Genomic DNA, 22957 nt, shown 5'->3' on the forward strand with positions numbered 1-22957 from the left:
TTCAGGACCCACTCTTCCACCGGCTGGTAGATTCTCTCTGTGCACACAAGCAGTGCTGCTCGCTGTACTTCCAGTTTGTCCACGACATGTGATGCTGTGTAAGAAGAGATAATTGGTAATGATAACGACTACCTTCAATGTGAGATCGTTAGTGACCCGAAGTCCTGGCAGATGAAAAAACAAGGTTTTTTGATGAAGTCCGAAAGCATTGTTCAAATAAGTAAGGTCATATGGAATTTGACCTGGTCATTCTACTCTCCCAAAAATGGATGGAATTCCTCGATCTCAGACGTGAGGTCATGGCAGTCTCTCTGGACATGTCTCAAGCTTTTGATCGTTTTTTGGCATTCTGCCTTGCTCTCCAAACTCTCTGGTTATGGCATCCAAGGATAACTCCACACATGAATCACTGACTTCCTCTACTCTCATAGTCAGCGTGTAGCTCTTAACGGGATCCTCTCATCTCTCTCTGTCAAGGCTGGTGTGCCCAAAGCAGTCCTTTGGGCCCGGTCTTGTTTCTCATCTTCATCAATGATCTTTCCAATTCTCTGGAAAATCCTGCCTATGCCATCAGGAAAATCCTGATGACCCCACACTCTGCTGCTTCATATCTCATCCCTTAGACCGGCCTCAGATCGTCTCTCCGAAAAGACCGACTGGACAACCCTCTCATCTACTTTCTGAACAATCTTCTCCAAGAAGTTCTGTCACTCAAGCTTTTGGGTCTCACTATCTGCCATGATCTTTCCTGGGAAAACCGCATTTCCAAGCTGGCCTCCAAAGCCAGTCACCGACTGGGCATCCTCCATCATGCGAAGTCCTTCCTTGGCACATCTGAGCTCCTCACCAGATACAAGGTTTTCATCCGCAGCTCAATGGAATACTGCTATCCCCTCTGGGCTGGTGCTCCTGCGTCACACCGAGCTCGGCTTCACGCTGGAGAAACCAAAGATTTTAGAATCATTGGTATCTCCCACGATGAAGCTGATTCTGACGGTCTTTCTCTCTCTCACTGCAAGCTGGTTGGTGGTCTTAATGACTTCTACCGACTCCTCTCCGGCCTAGCACCCCCTGCTCTGTCCTGCTTCCCGTTCCTATTCTTGCTGTGTTTCATTGAGCTTATGTGCAGTTTCTTCATCCCCATGAGTCCTTCTCCCCCATTCCCCACTTGATCTCACCCTCACTCTTGCATACAAAAAAACGTATATATGTATAAAAAGGATGTAGGGGTTATGACAATAATTACTATTGTAAGAATAATAGACGAGGGTTTTGTAAACTGGCAAGTTCTTGCGTACATCTTATAAAAAAAGAAGAATTTCGCAGATGTTATAATAAATAGGGTTGATAAAACTCTATTTTGCATATGAGGCAACCTTTGGCTGGCTAGAGAGAGAGGATATTGAAAAAGACAGGAGATAGTTTGATGGTGAGAACGAACCCACAGACTGAACATGGGAGCGTGTTCTTCACACAGAGGAGTTGCTTTAGGGGGGGAAGTCTGCCAAGAAACATAGTTAATGCAAGGACATTGATTTTGGGACATTGATCCAGTTGTACAGGGAAAATGATATGTACTTAGAGCCAGAGGAAAGTATCTTAATGTCCCTGCACTTTGGACTTCCCTACCTCGGTTGTGCTTTCCGCACCTGCGGTCCTAAGTTTCCATTGAGCTTTTGTTTTTAGAGATCAACAAACAGCGGCAAACTAAAGAGATGAGCAAGTCCACGGCCTAATTCACTCTTCAAAGTCTCTGTTTCACTCTTCTTCTTTTTTTTAGCCAGAGAGAATGTAGAAAGGAAAAGCTGATAAGCGAATGGGCGCTCACGTGTCGGTGCGTTAAAGGTTTGAATTCTTTGAAATAGATGTCATAAAATATATTTCGTAAAACTCGAACGATACATTTTATTGAGTGATCTGTTTATGCCACTGAACGAACTTGATGATCACGTGGTTAATAATTATGATAATGATGAATTCCATGAAAATCGTCACCCACGTGTGATTCCGTCACATTACCTGGTCTGCCTCACTGAGAGTAGTACTCCTCTGTAGCCATGTGACAGTTCTGGTTCAATACATATAATTGAATTCTCTCTGCTCTTCTTAGCATTCAAGATAATTACCTTATATGTTCAAAATTAGAGTGCACATGGTGATTCCGTCACGATGGAATTCATGTAATATATACCGAGAATACCATCTGTGTCCCATAAGCAGAGATTTTATTCCATGTCTTGTGGGTAGTGAATAGTCTTCGTCTAGTTTTGATTGTTAGGATTTAAAAAATTAAACCTTTTACATAAAACGCTCGCATTACGTGGGGGTTCAGAGACTAGGCCCCGACATAGGCTTGATCTTCGAGGGTCTTCGTTTCTCAAAGGAAAAAATCCCATAGAGCTTTGGCTGTGCTGATCTTGATTGATCCTGCGTTCATCTTTTGAATTGTACAGGTTTTGGTGCAAATTAGAATGTTAATTCAGCTTGTACATTTTAATGTTCATCATTTGCATCTAAAGTATCCACAATTTGTCCCAAGCATTATTATGCCTCTCCATCTAAACAGCACAACATGATAAAGGTTTTCACTCCATGAAGGTGTCGCCTGTTCAATTAAACTCCCACACTCGCAAAAGACCTGAACGATTGCAAATGAAGGGTTAATGTATTGCAACATGTTTGAAGATAAACCCAGCGTCCGCTGTTTGCGAATGCCCCCCCGAGTGTGCGTGCCTAGGAAGTTAGAGGCTTCGACCTTTGGTCTTCCGCCTCTCGCACGCCCCACATGTGAAGACTTGTGTTCATCGTAGCTGTGTTAAAGCACTGCAGGGTTAGTTTAGTGGTGGAGGTCGTGACGGAGGCTTGACCTACCGCTACCGGCATTCCTTGCTACCAGCTCGCAGCAAACTGGTCCATCGGACAGCGGTGGCGGAAAGTCCCAGAACCCATGGCAGGTGCCACTTTTAATTTGAGGGAAAAGATTAATTTTTATTCAAATATACTTGGTGAGGCCTGAAGCTTGTAAATGTTCACAGAAAATGTTTCAGATAGTTTGTGAATCTGTTTGGCATGTTCAACAGTGTTGCGTAGCTTTGGGTTGAGGCGAACGCACTTCCGCAGTCATAATGAATTGGGTTGGGTTCATATCAGGAGAGGAAAAATCAGACACCGCCATTTGAAGCCAAATGTTGCATATTTCTTGTCCGTTTATTGTGCTGCAGCGGAACTTGAGATGGCATAACAAAAGGAAACACAAGGCACGTCTGACTCAGGAATGTCTCACGCGTGGACAACGCCTCAGGTCTATCGGCGGAGGCTACTTTATGCGACCTGATACTTTGTCCACATGACAATTTAAAGTACCTGGCCAGATGTGCCTTCCTTATCTTATTAGTCCCCTACCGGTGTACACCGGAGGGGACTATAGGTTTGCACTCCGTCCCTCCGTCTGTCAGTCTGTCCGTCCATCACGCAAAGAACAGTTTTCCGGACTTTTTTTTCTAAACTCTCAATGCTCATGATTTCAAACTTGGCACATGGTTTCGTCATGATAAGTTGCAGTTCAGGTTCGAACTTCACGACGTTTCGATCATTTTTGACAAAGTTATGGCACTTTGAACTTTGGTAATTTCCCCAACAGTTTTCCGGACGGCAGACTACCGGTAGGGGACATGTATTGCAGCGCAATACTCAGAATGCTTGTTCTCTCATCTAATTTTCCAAAACTGAAAAGCCATGCAACTCAGCATCAGTTCTGCCATCGCAGCATCATAATCTCTCGCAATACTTTATCCAAGTCCAATACACCAAGACAGGTAGGCTGTCCACATACTCTTTGTCCAAGTCCAATAAACCAAGACAGGTAGGCTGTCCTTGTACTTTATCCAAACTAGTCACTGCACCAAGACAGGTAGGCTGTCCACATACTCTTTGTCCAAGTCCAATAAACCAAGACAGGTAGGCTGTCCTTGTACTTTATCCAAACTAGTCACTGCACCAAGACAGGTAGGCTGTCCACATACTCTTTGTCCAAGTCCAACAAACCAAGACAGGTAGGCTGTCCTTGTACTTTATCCAAACTAGTCACTGCACCAAGACAGGTAGGCTGTCCTTGTACTTTATCCAAACTAGTCACAGCACCAAGACAGGTAGGCTGTCCACATACTCTTTGTCCAAGTCCAATAAACCAAGACAGGTAGGCTGTCCACATACTCTTTGTCCAAGTCCAACAAACCAAGACAGGTAGGCTGTCCTTGTACTTTATCCAAACTAGTCACTGCACCAAGACAGGTAGGCTGTCCTTGTACTTTATCCAAACCAGTCACAGCACCAAGACAGGTAGGCTGTCGTTGTACTTTATCCAAGTACACTGCACTAAGACAGGTACGCTGTCCTCATATTTATTTATCCAGGTGCAACACACCAAGACAGGTTGGCTGTCGTTGTACTTTATCCAAGTACACTGCACTAAGACAGGTAAGCTGTCCTTATATTTATTTATCCAGGTGCAATACACCAAGACAGGTAGGTTGTCATTTGTCGATCTCTTTTCCCGAACACCTCTCATTACCATTGGCAAAGGCGACCCTTTTGGTATGTTCCTCCGAGTGTGCACTTACCACTTGACCTTGGGTTTGAATGTGTTTGTCTATGGCTTCCTAATGTCTGTCTGGTGTATTGTATGTGCAAGTTCCTTTATTCGCCACTTCAGACGGATCTGTTTAATGTACAGGTAGGTACACGTACGTAACACATGCTGAACTATGTCGGAGTATAACTGTTTAATGTATGGGTAGATACACGTAGGTACGCACATGCTGAACTATGTCGGAGTATAACTGTTTAATGTCGCTATGGGTACACGTACGTGTACACACATGCTGAACTATGTCGGAGTATAACTGTTTAATGTAGCTATGGGTACACGTACGTAGGTACGCACATGCTGAACTATGTCGGAGTATAACTGTTTAATGTAGCTATGGGTACACGTACGTCGTACGTGTACACACATGCTGAACTATGTCGGAGTATAACTGTTTAATGTAGCTATGGGTACACGTACGTACGCACATGCTGAACTATGTCGGAGTATAACTGTTTAATGCAGCTATGGGTACACGTACGTACGCACATGCTGAACTATGTCAGAGTATAACTGTTTAATGTAGCTATGGGTACACGTACGTACACATATGCTGAACTATGTCGGAGTATAACTGTTTAATGTAGCTATGGGTACACGTACCGACGCACATGCTGAACTATGTCGGAGTATAACTGTTTAATGTAGCTATGGGTACACGTACGTACACACATGCTGAACTATGTCGGAGTATAACTGTTTAATGTAGCTATGGGTACACGTACCTACGCACATGCTGAACTATGTCGGAGTATAACTGTTTAATGTAGCTATGGGTACACGTACGTCGTATGTACACACATGCTGAACTATGTCGGAGTATAACTGTTTAATGTAGCTATGGGTACACGTACGTAGGTGCACACATGCTGAACGATGTCGGAGTATAACTGTTTAATGTAGCTATGGGTACACGTACCTACGCACATGCTGAACTATGTCGGAGTATAACTGTTTAATGTAGCTATGGTTACACGTACGTGTACACACATGCTGAACTATGTCGGAGTATAACTGTTTAATGTAGCTATGGGTACACGTACGTACGCACATGCTGAACTATGTCGGAGTATAACTGTTTAATGTAGCTATGGGTACACGTACGTACACACATGCTGAACTATGTCGGAGTATAACTGTTTAATGTCGTTATGGGTACACGTATGTACGCACATGCTGAACTATGTCGGAGTATAACTGTTTAATGTAGCTATGGGTACACGTACGTGCGTACACACATGCTGAACAATGTCGGAGTATAACTGTTTAATGTAGCTATGGGTACACGTACGTACGTACGTACACACGTGCTGAACTATGTCGGAGTATAACTGTTTAATGTAGCTATGGGTACACGTACCTACGCACATGCTGAACTATGTCGGAGTATAACTATTTAATGTAGCTATGGGTACACGTACGTCGTACGTACACACATGCTGAACTATGTCGGAGTATAACTGTTTAATGTAGCTATGGGTACACGTACGTAGGTACACACATGCTGAACGATGTCGGAGTATAACTGTTTAATGTAGCTATGAGTACACGTGCGTACACACATGCTGAACTATGTCGGAGTATAACTGTTTAATGTAGCTATGAGTACACGTACGTACACACATGCTGAACTATGTCGGAGTATAACTGTTTAATGTAGCTATGGGTACACGTACCTACGCACATGCTGAACTATGCCGGAGTATAACTGTTTAATGTAGCTATGGGTACACGTACGTACACACATGCTGAACTATGTCGGAGTATAACTGTTTAATGTAGCTATGGGTACACGTACGTACACATATGCTGAACTATGTCGGAGTATAACTGTTTAATGTTGCTATGGGTACACGTACGTACACACATGCTGAACTATGTCGGAGTATAACTGTTTAATGTAGCTATGGTTACACGTACGTGTACACACATGCTGAACTATGTCGGAGTATAACTGTTTAATGTAGCTATGGGTACACGCACCTACGCACATGCTGAACTATGTCGGAGTACAACTGTTTAATGTAGCTATGGGTACACGTACCTACGCACATGCTGAACTATGCCGGAGTATAACTGTTTAATGTAGCTATGGGTACACGTACGTACACATATGCTGAACTATGTCGGAGTATAACTGTTTAATGTTGCTATGGGTACACGTACGTACACACATGCTGAACTATGTCGGAGTATAACTGTTTAATGTAGCTGTGGTTACACGTACGTGTACACACATGCTGAACTATGTCGGAGTATAACTGTTTAATGTAGCTATGGGTACACGTACCTACGCAAATGCTGAACTATGTCGGAGTATAACTGTTTAATGTAGCTATGGTTACACGTACGTGTACACACATGCTGAACTATGTCGGAGTATAACTGTTTAATGTAGCTATGGGTACACGCACCTACGCACATGCTGAACTATGTCGGAGTACAACTGTTTAATGTAGCTATGGGTACACGTACCTACGCACATGCTGAACTATGCCGGAGTATAACTGTTTAATGTAGCTATGGGTACACGTACGTACACATATGCTGAACTATGTCGGAGTATAACTGTTTAATGTTGCTATGGGTACACGTACGTACACACATGCTGAACTATGTCGGAGTATAACTGTTTAATGTAGCTGTGGTTACACGTACGTGTACACACATGCTGAACTATGTCGGAGTATAACTGTTTAATGTAGCTATGGGTACACGTACCTACGCAAATGCTGAACTATGTCGGAGTATAACTGTTTAATGTAGCTATGGGTACACGTACGTACACACATGCTGAACTATGTCGGAGTATAACTGTTTAATGTAGCTATGGGTACACGTACGTACACACATGCTGAACTATGTCGGAGTATAACTGTTTAATGTAGCTATGGGTACACGCACGTACACACATGCTGAACTATGTCGGAGTATAACTGTTGAATGTAGCTATGGGTACACGTACGTACACACATGCTGAACTATGTCGGAGTATAACTGTTTAATGTAGCTATGGGTACACGCACGTACACACATGCTGAACTATGTCGGAGTATAACTGTTTAATGTAGCTATGGGTACACGTACGTACACACATGCTGAACTATGTCTGAGTATAACTGTTTAATGTAGCTATGGGTACACGTACGTACACACATGCTGAACTATGTCGGAGTATAACTGTTTAATGTAGCTATGGGTACAGGTACGTACACACATGCTGAACTATGTCGGAGTATAACTGTTTAATGTAGCTATGGGTACACGTACGTACACACATGCTGAACTATGTCGGAGTATAACTGTTTAATGTAGCTATGGGTACACGCACGTACACACATGCTGAACTATGTCGGAGTATAACTGTTTAATGTAGCTATGGGTACACGTACGTACACACATGCTGAACTTTGTCGGAGTATAACTGTTTAATGTAGCTATGGGTACACGCACGTACACACATGCTGAACTATGTCGGAGTATAACTGTTTAATGTAGCTATGGGTACACGTACGTACACACATGCTGAACTATGTCGGAGTATAACTGTTTAATGTAGCTATGGGTACACGTACGTACACACATGCTGAACTATGTCGGAGTATAACTGTTTAATGTAGCTATGGGTACACGTACGTACGCACATGCTGAACTATGTCGGAGTATAACTGTTTAATGTAGCTATGGGTACACGTACGTACGCACATGCTGAACTATGTCGGAGTATAACTGTTTAATGTCGCTATGGGTACACGTACGTGTACACACATGCTGAACTATGTCGGAGTATAACTGTTTAATGTAGCTATGGGTACACGTACGTAGGTACGCACATGCTGAACTATGTCGGAGTATAACTGTTTAATGTAGCTATGGGTACACGTACGTCGTACGTGTACACACATGCTGAACTATGTCGGAGTATAACTGTTTAATGTAGCTATGGGTACACGTACGTACACATATGCTGAACTATGTCGGAGTATAACTGTTTAATGCAGCTATGGGTACACGTACGTACGCACATGCTGAACTATGTCGGAGTATAACTGTTTAATGCAGCTATGGGTACACGTACGTACGCACATGCTGAACTATGTCAGAGTATAACTGTTTAATGTAGCTATGGGTACACGTACGTACACATATGCTGAACTATGTCGGAGTATAACTGTTTAATGTAGCTATGGGTACACGTACCTACGCACATGCTGAACTATGTCGGAGTATAACTGTTTAATGTAGCTATGGGTACACGTACGTACACACATGCTGAACTATGTCGGAGTATAACTGTTTAATGTAGCTATGGGTACACGTACCTACGCACATGCTGAACTATGTCGGAGTATAACTGTTTAATGTAGCTATGGGTACACGTACGTCGTATGTACACACATGCTGAACTATGTCGGAGTATAACTGTTTAATGTAGCTATGGGTACACGTACGTAGGTACACACATGCTGAACGATGCCGGAGTATAACTGTTTAATGTAGCTATGGGTACACGTACCTACGCACATGCTGAACTATGTCGGAGTATAACTGTTTAATGTAGCTATGGTTACACGTACGTGTACACACATGCTGAACTATGTCGGAGTATAACTGTTTAATGTAGCTATGGGTACACGTACGTACGCACATGCTGAACTATGTCGGAGTATAACTGTTTAATGTAGCTATGGGTACACGTACGTACACACATGCTGAACTATGTCGGAGTATAACTGTTTAATGTCGTTATGGGTACACGTATGTACGCACATGCTGAACTATGTCGGAGTATAACTGTTTAATGTAGCTATGGGTACACGTACGTGCGTACACACGTGCTGAACTATGTCGGAGTATAACTGTTTAATGTAGCTATGGGTACACGTACCTACGCACATGCTGAACTATGTCGGAGTATAACTGTTTAATGTAGCTATGGGTACACGTACGTCGTACGTACACACATGCTGAACTATGTCGGAGTATAACTGTTTAATGTAGCTATGGGTACACGTACGTAGGTACACACATGCTGAACGATGTCGGAGTATAACTGTTTAATGTAGCTATGAGTACACGTGCGTACACACATGCTGAACTATGTCGGAGTATAACTGTTTAATGTAGCTTTGAGTACACGTACGTACACACATGCTGAACTATGTCGGAGTATAACTGTTTAATGTAGCTATGGGTACACGTACCTACGCACATGCTGAACTATGCCGGAGTATAACTGTTTAATGTAGCTATGGGTACACGTACGTACACACATGCTGAACTATGTCGGAGTATAACTGTTTAATGTAGCTATGGGTACACGTACGTACACATATGCTGAACTATGTCGGAGTATAACTGTTTAATGTTGCTATGGGTACACGTACGTACACACATGCTGAACTATGTCGGAGTATAACTGTTTAATGTAGCTATGGTTACACGTACGTGTACACACATGCTGAACTATGTCGGAGTATAACTGTTTAATGTAGCTATGGGTACACGCACGTACACACATGCTGAACTATGTCGGAGTATAACTGTTTAATGTAGCTATGGGTACACGTACGTACACACATGCTGAACTATGTCGGAGTATAACTGTTTAATGTAGCTATGGGTACACGTACGTACACACATGCTGAACTATGTCTGAGTATAACTGTTTAATGTAGCTATGGGTACACGTACGTACACACATGCTGAACTATGTCGGAGTATAACTGTTTAATGTAGCTATGGGTACAGGTACGTACACACATGCTGAACTATGTCGGAGTATAACTGTTTAATGTAGCTATGGGTACACGTACGTACACACATGCTGAACTATGTCGGAGTATAATTGTTTAATGTAGCTATGGGTACACGCACGTACACACATGCTGAACTATGTCGGAGTATAACTGTTTAATGTAGCTATGGGTACACGTACGTACACACATGCTGAACTTTGTCGGAGTATAATTGTTTAATGTAGCTATGGGTACACGCACGTACACACATGCTGAACTTTGTCGGAGTATAACTGTTTAATGTAGCTATGGGTACACGCACGTACACACATGCTGAACTATGTCGGAGTATAACTGTTTAATGTAGCTATGGGTACACGTACGTACACACATGCTGAACTATGTCGGAGTATAACTGTTTAATGTAGCTATGGGTACACGTACGTACACACATGCTGAACTATGTCGGAGTATAACTGTTTAATGTAGCTATGGGTACACGTACGTACACACATGCTGAACTATGCCGGAGTATAACTGTTTAATGTAGCTATGGGTACACGTACGTACGCACATGCTGAACTATGCCGGAGTATAACTGTTTAATGTAGCTATGGGTACACGTACGTACGCACATGCTGAACTATGTCGGAGTATAACTGTGCTCCAAATGGCGTCATGGCGGATTGCGGACACATTTAAATGTCATTTATGGCACCTCGGCCTCTGTTAGTTAATGTAAGCGAGTTCTATATAAATCTGTCACGTAATTAGCTCATTATAAAGTGTTACCTTGGAGTGAGTTATCCTGCCCCATTTACAGTCGACTCATTAGCACAATCCAGTCACGTGAACAGCTCGAGCCGTAAATCTCGGGGTTTGCGGTGTGTGGCTCCAGGTTTGCACTGGGCGAGTCCGAGTAGGCCCGAGCACGATGTGGGGGTTTTGGGAGAGCTATAAACATCCTCCCAATATTACTTTTCATCCATAAATGAAAGGAATATGAAATAAATACAGGAAATAAATGAGAAAACCGAACAATCTCTGTGGGGCTGCAAGTGCTATTCCAGAAAGTGTGAAATGTGACTGAGGTGCCACTGACTGACCTGCTTGGGTTGGGTTGGATTATCTTCGTGACGACGTGGTGCTCACACCGACTATGCATATGCAGTCCTCGCAGGGCCCCGTAGTCATGGTGAGCAGGTTTTATTGTGATCTTCGTTCCTGTGCAGCTCGTTGTGAGGTCAGTAGGCCTGCAAAAGCCTGAGGCCTTCAGGTTTCGAACTAATCTGGGCGACGAGAGGTTGTTGTGTCTCCGAGCGGTTGTTGTGTCTCCGAGCGGTTGTTGTGGCTGCGAACGGGACCGAGTCGCTTGTGCAGGATTTTGGTTACACTAGTGATTAGTCCAAATGATTGTGATTAGAGGGAGAAACGAATGATTACTATCAAGATTACAGACGCACGATTGTATCGAATGAAAAATGACCAGGCCCCGGAACTGATGCCGCGGAAAGCCGCAATGTCCTCTTCAGTGTGTGGTCTATGGAAGTGGTGGGAAACTACCATATGGCACCGTGCAAGCTGAAGTAGACAACCAAGGGGCTTCAGACGAGAGAAAGGACCACGTGTGACGATTAGGCTAGGCCTGAGGTCTCATGTCGGGGAGGCCTTAAAAAGTCCGTGTGAGATGCACAATAAAAGCCAAGGGGTTGCAGTTTTATAGGGGTAGGTCAGGTTTAATTACTGCAATCATGATCTCGGTGAATGATTACAATTGCGATTATGGTCAGAGTGCTTTTCCAAACCATTGCTATGATTACATTTTTTATTACACATCAATTCGTGATTGATTAAAATGGCTGACTATCATAATCAACAACATGCAGGCCTGGCCGTCAGCATTAGATGGACATTATCATGACCAACATACCACTACTACTACTACTACTACTACTACTACTACTACTACTACTACTACTATTATTATTACTACTACTACTACTACTACTACTACTACTACTATTATTATTATTACTACTACTACTACTACTACTACTACTACTACTACTACTACTACTACTACTACTACTACTACTATTACTACTACTACTACTACTATTATTACTACTACTACTACTACTACTACTACTACTATTATTACTACTACTACTACTACTATTATTACTACTACTACTACTACTACTACTACTACTACTACTACTACTATTACTACTACTACTACTACTATTACTACTACTACTACTACTATTATTACTACTACTACTACTACTACTACTACTATTATTACTACTACTACTACTACTACTACTACTACTATTATTACTACTACTACTACTACTATTATTACTACTACTACTACTACTACTACTACTATTATTACTACTACTACTACTACTACTACTACTACTATTATTACTACTATTATTACTACTACTACTACTATTATTACTACTACTACTATTATTACTACTATTATTACTACTACTACTACTATTATTACTACTACTACTACTACTACTACTACTACTACTATTATTACTACTATTATTACTACTACTACTACTATTATTACTACTACTACTACTACTACTACTACTACTATTATTACTACTACTACTACTACTATTATTACTACTACTACTACTACTACTACTACTACTACTACTACTACTACTATTACTACTACTACTACTACTATTACTACTACTACTACTACTACTACTACTACTATTACTACTACTACTACTACTATTATTACTACTACTACTACTACTACTACTACTACTATTATTACTACTACTACTACTACTATTATTACTACTACTACTACTACTATTACTACTACTACTACTACTACTACTACTACTACTACTACTATTACTACTACTACTACTACTATTATTACTACTACTACTACTACTACTACTACTATTATTACTACTACTACTACTACTACTACTACTACTACTACTACTACTACTACTACTACTACTACTACTACTATTATTATTACTACTACTACTACTACTACTACTACTACTACTACTACTACTACTACTACTACTACTACTACTACTCCCACCACTACTACTACTACTACTCCCACCACTACTTGCATAGCCCTAATAATTTCCACCACCTTAATGAATTATCCAGGGAAGCTTTTTGTCCGATGTCGGCCTGTTGTGGGAGCCGGCCTGCCATGCCTGAAGTTCAACTGAAGGTGTTTTTAAAATAATCTATTCAGGGTGTTGGTGATAACTCATCAACTTTTCATTAAATAGACTCTGGGTTATTTAACGTCCACCAACTATTGCTAGCAGATGGCACTTCCATCTTAGAGTCCCATCCGGGGAGGGGGGGGGGGGGGCGCACGCATTGATGGATCGCCCAGACTGCAAATTACACCAGGGTGACAGTTTATAGTCAGGTCAGGAATCGGTACCTGGACTAGAAATCTCAAAGGTAAGTGCGCCCCCTCTGCTCCATCTTACTACACCCACAACGCTATCATATGGTAGTGTTAGAGCACAAGGAGGATAACCCTACGGCCTACACCATAACTGGTAAGTCTCTCCATTTTTACTCGAGTTTACAGTATTGTACGGGGTTGGCAGGATAGCTTGGAGGTAGCGTACTCACCTGTGAGCTTCACTATATATATCAGTGAGTTCCTATCATCTTATTCAGGACCCTACCAGTCAGTGAGATAACTTAAAGTATGACCTACGAACAATGGTGTATAGGTTCAATCACCCGCTTATCACTTCTCTACTTTATATAAACTGTTTGAGGCTTGCGCAAGTGCTGACAACAGAGGAGGAGAGGTCAATGAGCCAACAATATGGTAAACAAAGGAAAAACAGACAAAGGTTGCATTGACATGAATGGACGAAGAATACAAAACAAGCACGTGGGGTGAAGGAAGAGGGTGCGGAAGGGGTGAGATTTGGGGATTTGGGGAGGGTTCTCCATTTTTGCTCTAATTCCATAATTAATGGATGATTGGCCATTTCTACACTTTCCTTACAATGGCTTTGTTAGTTCACACAGATTTTCATTCAATTTTTTAGATGATTTTTCATGAGGCATTGAAATGTTATTACCTCTGCCACCAAAGGTGGATGGAAGTTATGTTTTCACCCCTGTCTGTCTGTCTGACTGTTTGTCTGTGACCACAGAGCATGCTATCTCAAAAAAATATGGACAGATTCGGACGAAATTTGGTGGTGAGGTTGTGCATGTGACAAGGACGAAATGATTAGATTTTGGTGAAGATCTGGGTCCAGATCTGGATCTGGAAATGTTTAAAGTGATTTTTTACCATTGAGAGGTGGGGACAAAAATTATACATAGCACGATGTCTCTAACAGTTGTGGACGGATTCGGCCAACACTTGGTGGAGTGGTTGTGTATGAGACGAGGATGAATTGATTCGATTTTGGTGAAGATGCAAAACCTGAATGAGAGAATTTTTTATTTCTTAAATGATTCTTCACCATTGAGAGATCGGGCAAAAAGCGATATCTAACGTGATATTTCAAAAAGTTATGGACAAGTTATGACAAAACTAGGTCGATGAGTTGTTTCGGTGACGAGAACAAGTCGATTAGAATTTGGTTCAGGTCTGAATCCAGATCTGGCCCATCAGTGGGATCAAGATGTAAACTGTTCAACCTGGCGGAGGTATGTGCTCTACCGAGTGCGCCTGCGGAAGATCTGCGGACTCTTCCGTGTTCTCCGAGGGTGGACATTTTGGGATCGAGTAGTCAGGCAGAAATAAGGACATGTGAGGCAGTTTGTTTGTGTGTGTTCTTCAGAGCGATTTGTAAAACGTTCTTTGTATATGTCAACCCTGTCGAAGAGGAAGAGTTTGACACATAATGAGCAATATTGTCATCAGATGACATGGGGATGGAGCTGAGGAAGAATTTTACTGCTGTGGGTGACTTTGGGCATTCGATGGAAACTCAGTTAGATTGGAGATCAAAAAATAAGATTTTCTCATTTCGCGAACGGCTTCTTTTTATCTTCTTCAAAATCCTACATACGAGGTGTGATCAAGAGCTGCTCGCAATAGTCCAAGACATGCCAACTTGGTTTATCAATATGCTAATAGTGTCCCTCGACTTCACTGAACTGTCTCCATTTCTATTTCAAACTGTCTATGCCAGTAAATAGTTGTAAGATTACTCTTTCAACCACATATCGGTTGCTTCAATCATTTCCTCATCACGCAGGTGTGACTCCAAATGTCGAAACAGATCATATTCACTGGCAGTCACGTCCGGGCTTTAATGCCGTCGATGCAGCTGCTCAGGCTCAGTCACAAATATCATGTGCAACATGGGCCATGTGCATGGTCATGAAGGAGCAGAACACCCTTGGTCAACATCCCTCAGTGTTTGTCCTTCACTGCTCCCAGAAATTATTTCATGATGCTGGTGTAATATTCCTCTTTGGCTCTAGTTTTATGATGCGCACTGTCAATCAAGATCCCCCTTTGTGAACATTCTGACTGAATCCAGGACTCGAACCAAAGGACTTCATCACTTACATGGTGATAGCCCACTGAGCTATTGAGTCTTCGGATTAACCTCAGAAATGTCTCATATTAACACTGCAAGCTTTATAATTGTCGACGTCTTACGTCCTGCTAGGAAGACCCCGAGTGTGTATGTGTGCATATGTATTGGAGTTAAATCTCATCAAGAAATTTAATAAACACGAATACATTTCTGCGTGGGGCTAATGTGAAAAATATTCTGACTCAATCAGGGACTCAAATCCAAGGACCTCATCACTTAAGCAGCGACAGCCCACTGAGCTATTGAGTCGTCAGGTTAACCTTAGAAATTTCTCTCACATGTATATCTTTTTTTTAAAATTAATATTTGGGAACCGTGGTGTCTGTCCATATGTTCAGCTGCCTCCCGTTTACAGCTTTCACTGGGGACGGATACTTTCTCTTGTGTGTATATATAAATATATACTCGTATATATATATCTATATCTATATAATTATAAAATTGAAATCTTGCGTGTTTGTATGTAACATTCGATCGGTCCGGGGGCGTGGCTTACCCCTTTGAGAGAGTAGTAATATCCACCATTTTATTAACTCGCATAGCTTTGAGGCCTGTTTTGTAGGCCCGTGGTGTCTTGCTCTCTCTCTCAGTTTTATTTCAAATCAAATTCGATATATCATTTCATTTTTCACAGTCGCTAACATAGTTTTAGACTCGGTTGAAAAAAAACGGGAAGAAAATCCGATGAAAGTTTCCGTTTATAGAACGAAATGAATTCTGAAAGGCTTGTATCTTCAAGGCCATTGAGTCTGTTTCACGCCTTTATCTTCAATCTAAGTCGCCATCTGATTTCATTTTTATCGATGGTTTTAGACTTGGTAAAAGAAATAATTGAGAACATTCACGCACACACGGGAAATTGCAGAGATATATTTTAAAAATCGCGCCACGTTGATATATGAAAATACACCGCCTAAAATAACAGGCATACAGTATATATCTTCGTCATTTCATTCAACATTATTACCCGGAAGTAAAATATGTTTCAGGAAATTACCGAGAGATATTTCTTCGATTTTTTTTATTATTTATATGCGCATACACTTTAAATAGGTTTATTTGAAATCTTTAATTTTCACAATGTAATTTATTTGTCATTTGATGATCGGCAAAACGATAGCACAAACACAATACTATTTGCAGGAAGAATGTCGTATCAACCCTCCGACGGCGCTACGGACGCAGACAACGAATCACACCTCACGTCTATGGACGCGAATAGCAACATCCGCACGAATCAGTCATCAATGATTTTCATTGACGTGCCTGGAGGCACAGGGAAGACGTTTCTTATTAACCTGATTCTCTCTAAAGTGAGAGCGAGTGGAGAAGTTTCCCTTGCGGTGGCCTCATCTGGCATCGCTGCTACCCTCATGCCTGGTGGAAGAACAGCGCACTCAAGGTTCCAAATCCCTCTGACACCGAGGGAAGATGGCGTATGCAACATCGATAAAAATTCCACTATCGCAGACCTCTTTCGAAGTACAAAACTCATCGTGTGGGATGAGTGTCCTATGATCAGGAGAGAGAGTTTCGAGGCTGTGGATCGCACGTTGCGTGATGTATGTGACAAAGACGAGCCTTTTGGAGGGATCTTGACGATATGCTGTGGTGATTTCCGTCAACGTGATCGGAGATAAGGGCCGAAATCACGTGTCACAGGTAAGTGATTTAGAACGCTGGAGAGGTGAGCCTTATGGCTTGCTGGCCCAAATAATCTCCCTGATGATGTCCAGCGTTCGCTTTAGTTCTATTCTCATATCTATTCAAAGTTCAAACTGACATTGACCCAACGGGTCATGGGTCGTCTAGGGGTAGCATCATCATCATCATTGGTTGAGGGGTAGCATAATTGGCTGAGGCGTAGCATCATTGGCTGAGGGGTAGCATCATTGGCTGAGGGGTAGCATCATTGGCTGAGGGGTAGCATCATTGGCTGAGGGGTAGCATCATTGGCTGAGGGGTGACATCATTGGCTGAGGTGTAGCATCATTGGCTGAGGGGTAGCATCATTGGCTGAGGGGTAGCATCATTGGCTGAGGGGTAGCATCATTGGCTGAGGGGTAGCATCGTTGGCTGAGGTGTAGCATCATTGGCTGAGGGGTAGCATCATTGGCTGAGGGGTAGCATCATTGGCTGAGGGGTGGCATCATTGGCTGAGGGGTAGCATCATTGGCTGAGGGGTAGCATCATTGGCTGAGGGGTAGCATCATTGGCTGAGGGGTAGCATCATTGGCTGAGGGGTAGCATCATTGGCTGAGGGGTAGCATCATTGGCTGAGGGGTGACATCATTGGCTGAGGGGTAGCATCATTGGCTGAGGGGTAGCATCATTGGCTGAGGGGTAGCATCATTGGCTGAGGGGTGACATCATTGGCTGAGGGGTGGCATCATTGGCTGAGGGGCGGCATCATTGGCTGAGGGGCGGCATCATTGGCTGAGGGGCGACATCATTGGCTGAGGGGCGGCATCATTGGCTGAGGGGCGACATCATTGGCTGAAGGGCGGCATCATTGGCTGAGGGGCGACATCATTAGCTGAGGGGCGACATCATTAGCTGAGGGGCGGCATCATTGGCTGAGGGGTGACATCATTGGCTGAGGGGCGACATCATTGGCTGAGGGGCGACATCATTAGCTGAGGGGCGACATCATTAGCTGAGGGGCGACATCATTGGCTGAGGGGTGACATCATTGGCTGAGGGGCGACATCATTAGCTGAGGGGCGACATCATTGGCTAAGGGTCGACATCATTGGCTGAGGGGTGACATCATTGGCTGAGGGGTGACATCATTGGCTGAGGGGTGGCATCATTGGCTGCAGGGTGGCATCATTGGCTGAGGGGTCTTCTCCTCACTGCTCATTACTAAAAACTGCTCTTCTATGTGAGGATTGATAAATAAAAGCAATTAGAACCAGTAAATTGTTTTATATGGCATTTTGCCTCTCTATTAGAAAGTGTGAGAAAATTATATATCTTCGCCATAGGTTGACCTTTGACCCCCACTGTAACCATGGTAACCCCTTAATTATATATAATAACATTGACCCAACGGGTCATGGGTCGTCTAGTATATTTATATATATATATAATATATATATATACAGACTTGGCATTTAATATGGAATATTTTTTTTGTCAGGGTGAACTTACTTTTCAAGATGACTTAGAACCAAAAGTTCATTGGAATTATGTTGAAATTATTCTAGATTTTGTTAATGTTACCTTTAAAAGAAACAAAAACAACATTTGACATTTCGAAGCAAATAAATTGATCCTTGAAAGTGATGTAAACTGATATCGAACTCAATTCATGGACAGTAATGTGTTAAACTTCTGTACGTTTTCCAGAAGTATCTCTTTATTTTGCACATTAGCCAATTTTTTAAACAAAAACAAAAGCTAAATTATGACAGGGATTACGGACAGTAAAATTACAGTTCAGTACTTCGTGTAACCCCCACGAGCATTCAGGAGAGCACGTACACGTCGAGGCATGCTGTTCACGAGATTTGCCAAGGTTTGGACAGGAATCGCTTGCCATGCAGTTACAATAGTCTGCTGCAATTCACGCACAGAGGTCGGCTGCTGGTACAAGTTGTCGATTTCACGTGTTAGTTCTGCCCACAAGTTCTTTATCGGATTCATATCCGGGGACATGGCAGGCCACTCCAAATGCTCTACACCACGGTCAGCAAGAAAGTGATGAATCATGCGAGCACGATGAGGCCGTGCATTGTCATCTTGGAAGACAAAGTTTCCTCGAAAGGCTGCACGAGCAAATGGAAGCAATGTTTCTTCCAGAATGACCCTGTACTTGAACTGGTTCAGGTTTCCATTCAGAACAACCAGATCAGTTTTGCCCCCTGCATGAAAAGCAGCCCAAACGGTCACCCCACCACCTCCAGCTTGGACTCTTGGCACTATACAATCTTCGTTGTGGGCTTCATGCACTTGTCTGCGCACTTGGATGCAGCCATCTTGACGATAGACCAGAAATCTAGACTCGTCACTGAAGGTCACGTGATTCCATTGTCCTGGCTGCCATTGACGGTGCTCTCTGGCCCACTGCAATCGGCGCTGGCTGTGTTGCCTGGTCAGGCGTGGCTTTCTCAGGGGACACCTGGCACGATAGCCTGCTTGAACCAGTCGTTGGTTGACTCGCCTTCTGGATACAGGCACATTTGTCAGTTGCTGCCACTCAGCCCTAAGCCGATTAGCTGACTTGGTACGGCCATTGCAGACTAACCGATGCAGCTGGCGATCATCTCTCCTTGTGGTTCTGCGTGGACGTCCTCGCCTCGGTATTGGAGTAGGGACACCCCTCTGAGCATTTCGTTTCAGGATCTTTGACACCTGACCTTGAGTGATGCCATACTGCCGAGCAATAGCATGCTGTTTCATGCCAGAATTTCGTAAAGCCACCACTCCATGACAAACAGCATTGTCAAGTTGACGGACCATCTCCAGAGGAAGCGGCAATAACTTTTGTAGACGTGCAGCAGTTATTTTCCACAAATACAGAATGCAACAACCCTTATATACCCGATTGTGAAGCCAATCGTCAAATGTACCTGTCCTTACATTTTGTCACGCCCACCTGTGATATAATCCTGTTATTGACTTCTTGCTGCGAAAGACAATCAGTGACATGGTTCTTTCAACAAAGACATCACCGAAGGGTAAAAGAAACTCACCAGATTGACATACTGAGTTCAGAAAGTAAACCCGTCAAGAAAAAAAAAAAATTCCATATTAAATGCCAAGTCTGTATATATGTGATATATATATATATATATATATATATATATATATATATATATATATATGACAGGCCTTTAAAACTTTAACTTTGAGAAAGGAGCCTGACAGGCCTTTGAGTAACTTTGAGAAAAGAAGGCCTTGAAACAGTTGGAATGATGGAACAGTTTCGCTGGGCTCTAATTTCCAGTGCTGTAAGATGTCTGTTGCGCAGACTGGTGACTCGGATTACTTGTCCTGCGATTCTCTTGTGATTCTTGGTCGACCAGAACGTTTTCTGTCTTTATTTTCTACCAGTTTTGTTATGTCGTTTCATGGCACAAGCAACTGCATTTACTGACACTTGTACTTTTTTTGCAATTTGTTTGGCCTTCTTTCCTCAAAGTTACAATTGCCTGTCTTTTTTTTCTGGCGTTAGCTGAGCTTTGGCACCCATGTTCATGCAATCTGAAACACAAAAACACTCATTAGATTGTATGGCTGGCCTTTCTGTAAACCTTTTTTGCAGCGCCTGCCAATAATAAACATTGCATGGCGATGAAGAAACTTAGCACAAGCATTCATTCCACACAGAACAGAATATTTGCAAACAGTTTTTGCTCCTGAGATGAAACGTTAATAACATTAACTTCGCGTTTCAGTTTGGATTTTGTATTGCAGTTTTCGACGTGAATTTGAAGGTGAAATTTGAAAATTCATCTGAAGGTGAATATTGGAAAAACGAAGATGATGGCAAGTGGTATAGCATGTGGAAAGAACTGGGAAGTGGCTGTGTGCTGTGTGCAGGAAGGGTGTTGGAATGAACTCCATTCAATATACAACGTGCGCTGGGTGGGCTCATCAAAAATGTAGTGGTCTGAGAGGGTCATTAACCGGTGTGGCAGCTACATTCAAGTGTAAGGTGTGCACAGGGGGAGCTGCAGATGGAGGAAATATTGAGTTGGATCTTGGAGACGGCATGAAGCTGGAAGGTGTGAAAACATTTTGCTACCTAGGAGACATGCTGAATGGAGAAGGTGGATCAGACTCGGCAACCGTTGCTAGAGTGAGATGTGCATGGAAGAAATTTCGGGAACTGAGTGGCGTGCTGACGAGGAGAGGAGTGACGTTGAGGCTGAAGGGAAAGGTGTATGCTGCATGTGTGAGAAGTGTTATGATTTAGGGGAGTGAGACATGGGTAATGAACGTAGAGCAGCAACGAAGGCTGGAAAGGGTGGAAATGCAAATGGTTCGGTGGATGTGTGGAGTATCGCTGAGAGAGAGGAAGACAAATGATGAATTGCGAAGGATGATGGGAATAGAGCCTGTGATGGATGCTGTGAAGAGAAACAGGTTGAGATGGTTTGGTCTTGTGTTGAGGAAGGATGAAAGTGACTGGTTGAGAAGAGTGATGGAAATGAATGTCGAAGGAAGTAGAGGACGGGGAAGACCGAGAAAGACTTGGCTAAAGGTGGTGGACGAAGAAATGCGGGCAAGGGGGTTAACAAGGGGAGATGTAGCAAATAGGGCAAAATGGAGAAGATTGTCATGGGGACCGCAAGGCTAACCCCCGCTCTAGCAGGGAAATGGCCTTAAAATGCCTGTTGTTGTTGTTTGTTGTATTGCAGTTTTCGACCTATTTCCAAATTGCTTTAAACCTCCGTTTTGCACAAGAAAGATGCATTGAAGCACAATATATTATCAGTAGATCAGCAGCTATATCTTTGGTAAGGGTTTTGTTCACATCTTATGTTCATTTTGCACATTAAACACATTATGTTGGGTCTACCTAAACTTTTGACTGGTAGTGTATATACTGTATGTACATACGTATATAGAAATATCAAGAAATAAAAGATGCACATCTTTTGCAGTAAAGGGATCGTAAGTGTCCATGGTCAATCGTACATGGTTTGGGAAGGACGGTACAATCGGTACATGGTCTGGGACAGACCATAAATGGTCCGGGACAGCCCGTAGATGGTCTGGAATGGACCCTAGATGGTCTGGGACTGACCGTAGATGGTCCGGGACAGAATGTAGATGGTCTGTAATTGACCCTAGATGGTCTGGGATGGATCATAAATGGTCTGGACTGGACCCTAGATGGTCTGGGATGGATCATAGATGGTCTGGAATGGATCGATTGTACATGGTCTGGGATTTATCACAGACAGTCTGGGACCGATTGTAGATGGTGGATCATACGGCTAGCTGGTGGAGTC

The 22957-nt window shown here is 42.8% G+C and overlaps 1 protein-coding gene across 3 annotated transcripts in view; it reads left to right on the plus strand.

Annotated features, from left to right (window-relative positions):
• LOC137413428 (protocadherin Fat 1) overlaps positions 1-22957 on the plus strand; it is a 372531-nt gene that overhangs the window by 71708 nt on the left and 277866 nt on the right. The window lies entirely within an intron of this gene.

Source organism: Myxine glutinosa, chromosome 12 (assembly GCF_964187855.1).
Source record: "Myxine glutinosa chromosome 12, kmMyxGlut1.1, whole genome shotgun sequence".
Classification (NCBI taxonomy): Eukaryota; Metazoa; Chordata; class Myxini; order Myxiniformes; family Myxinidae; genus Myxine; species Myxine glutinosa.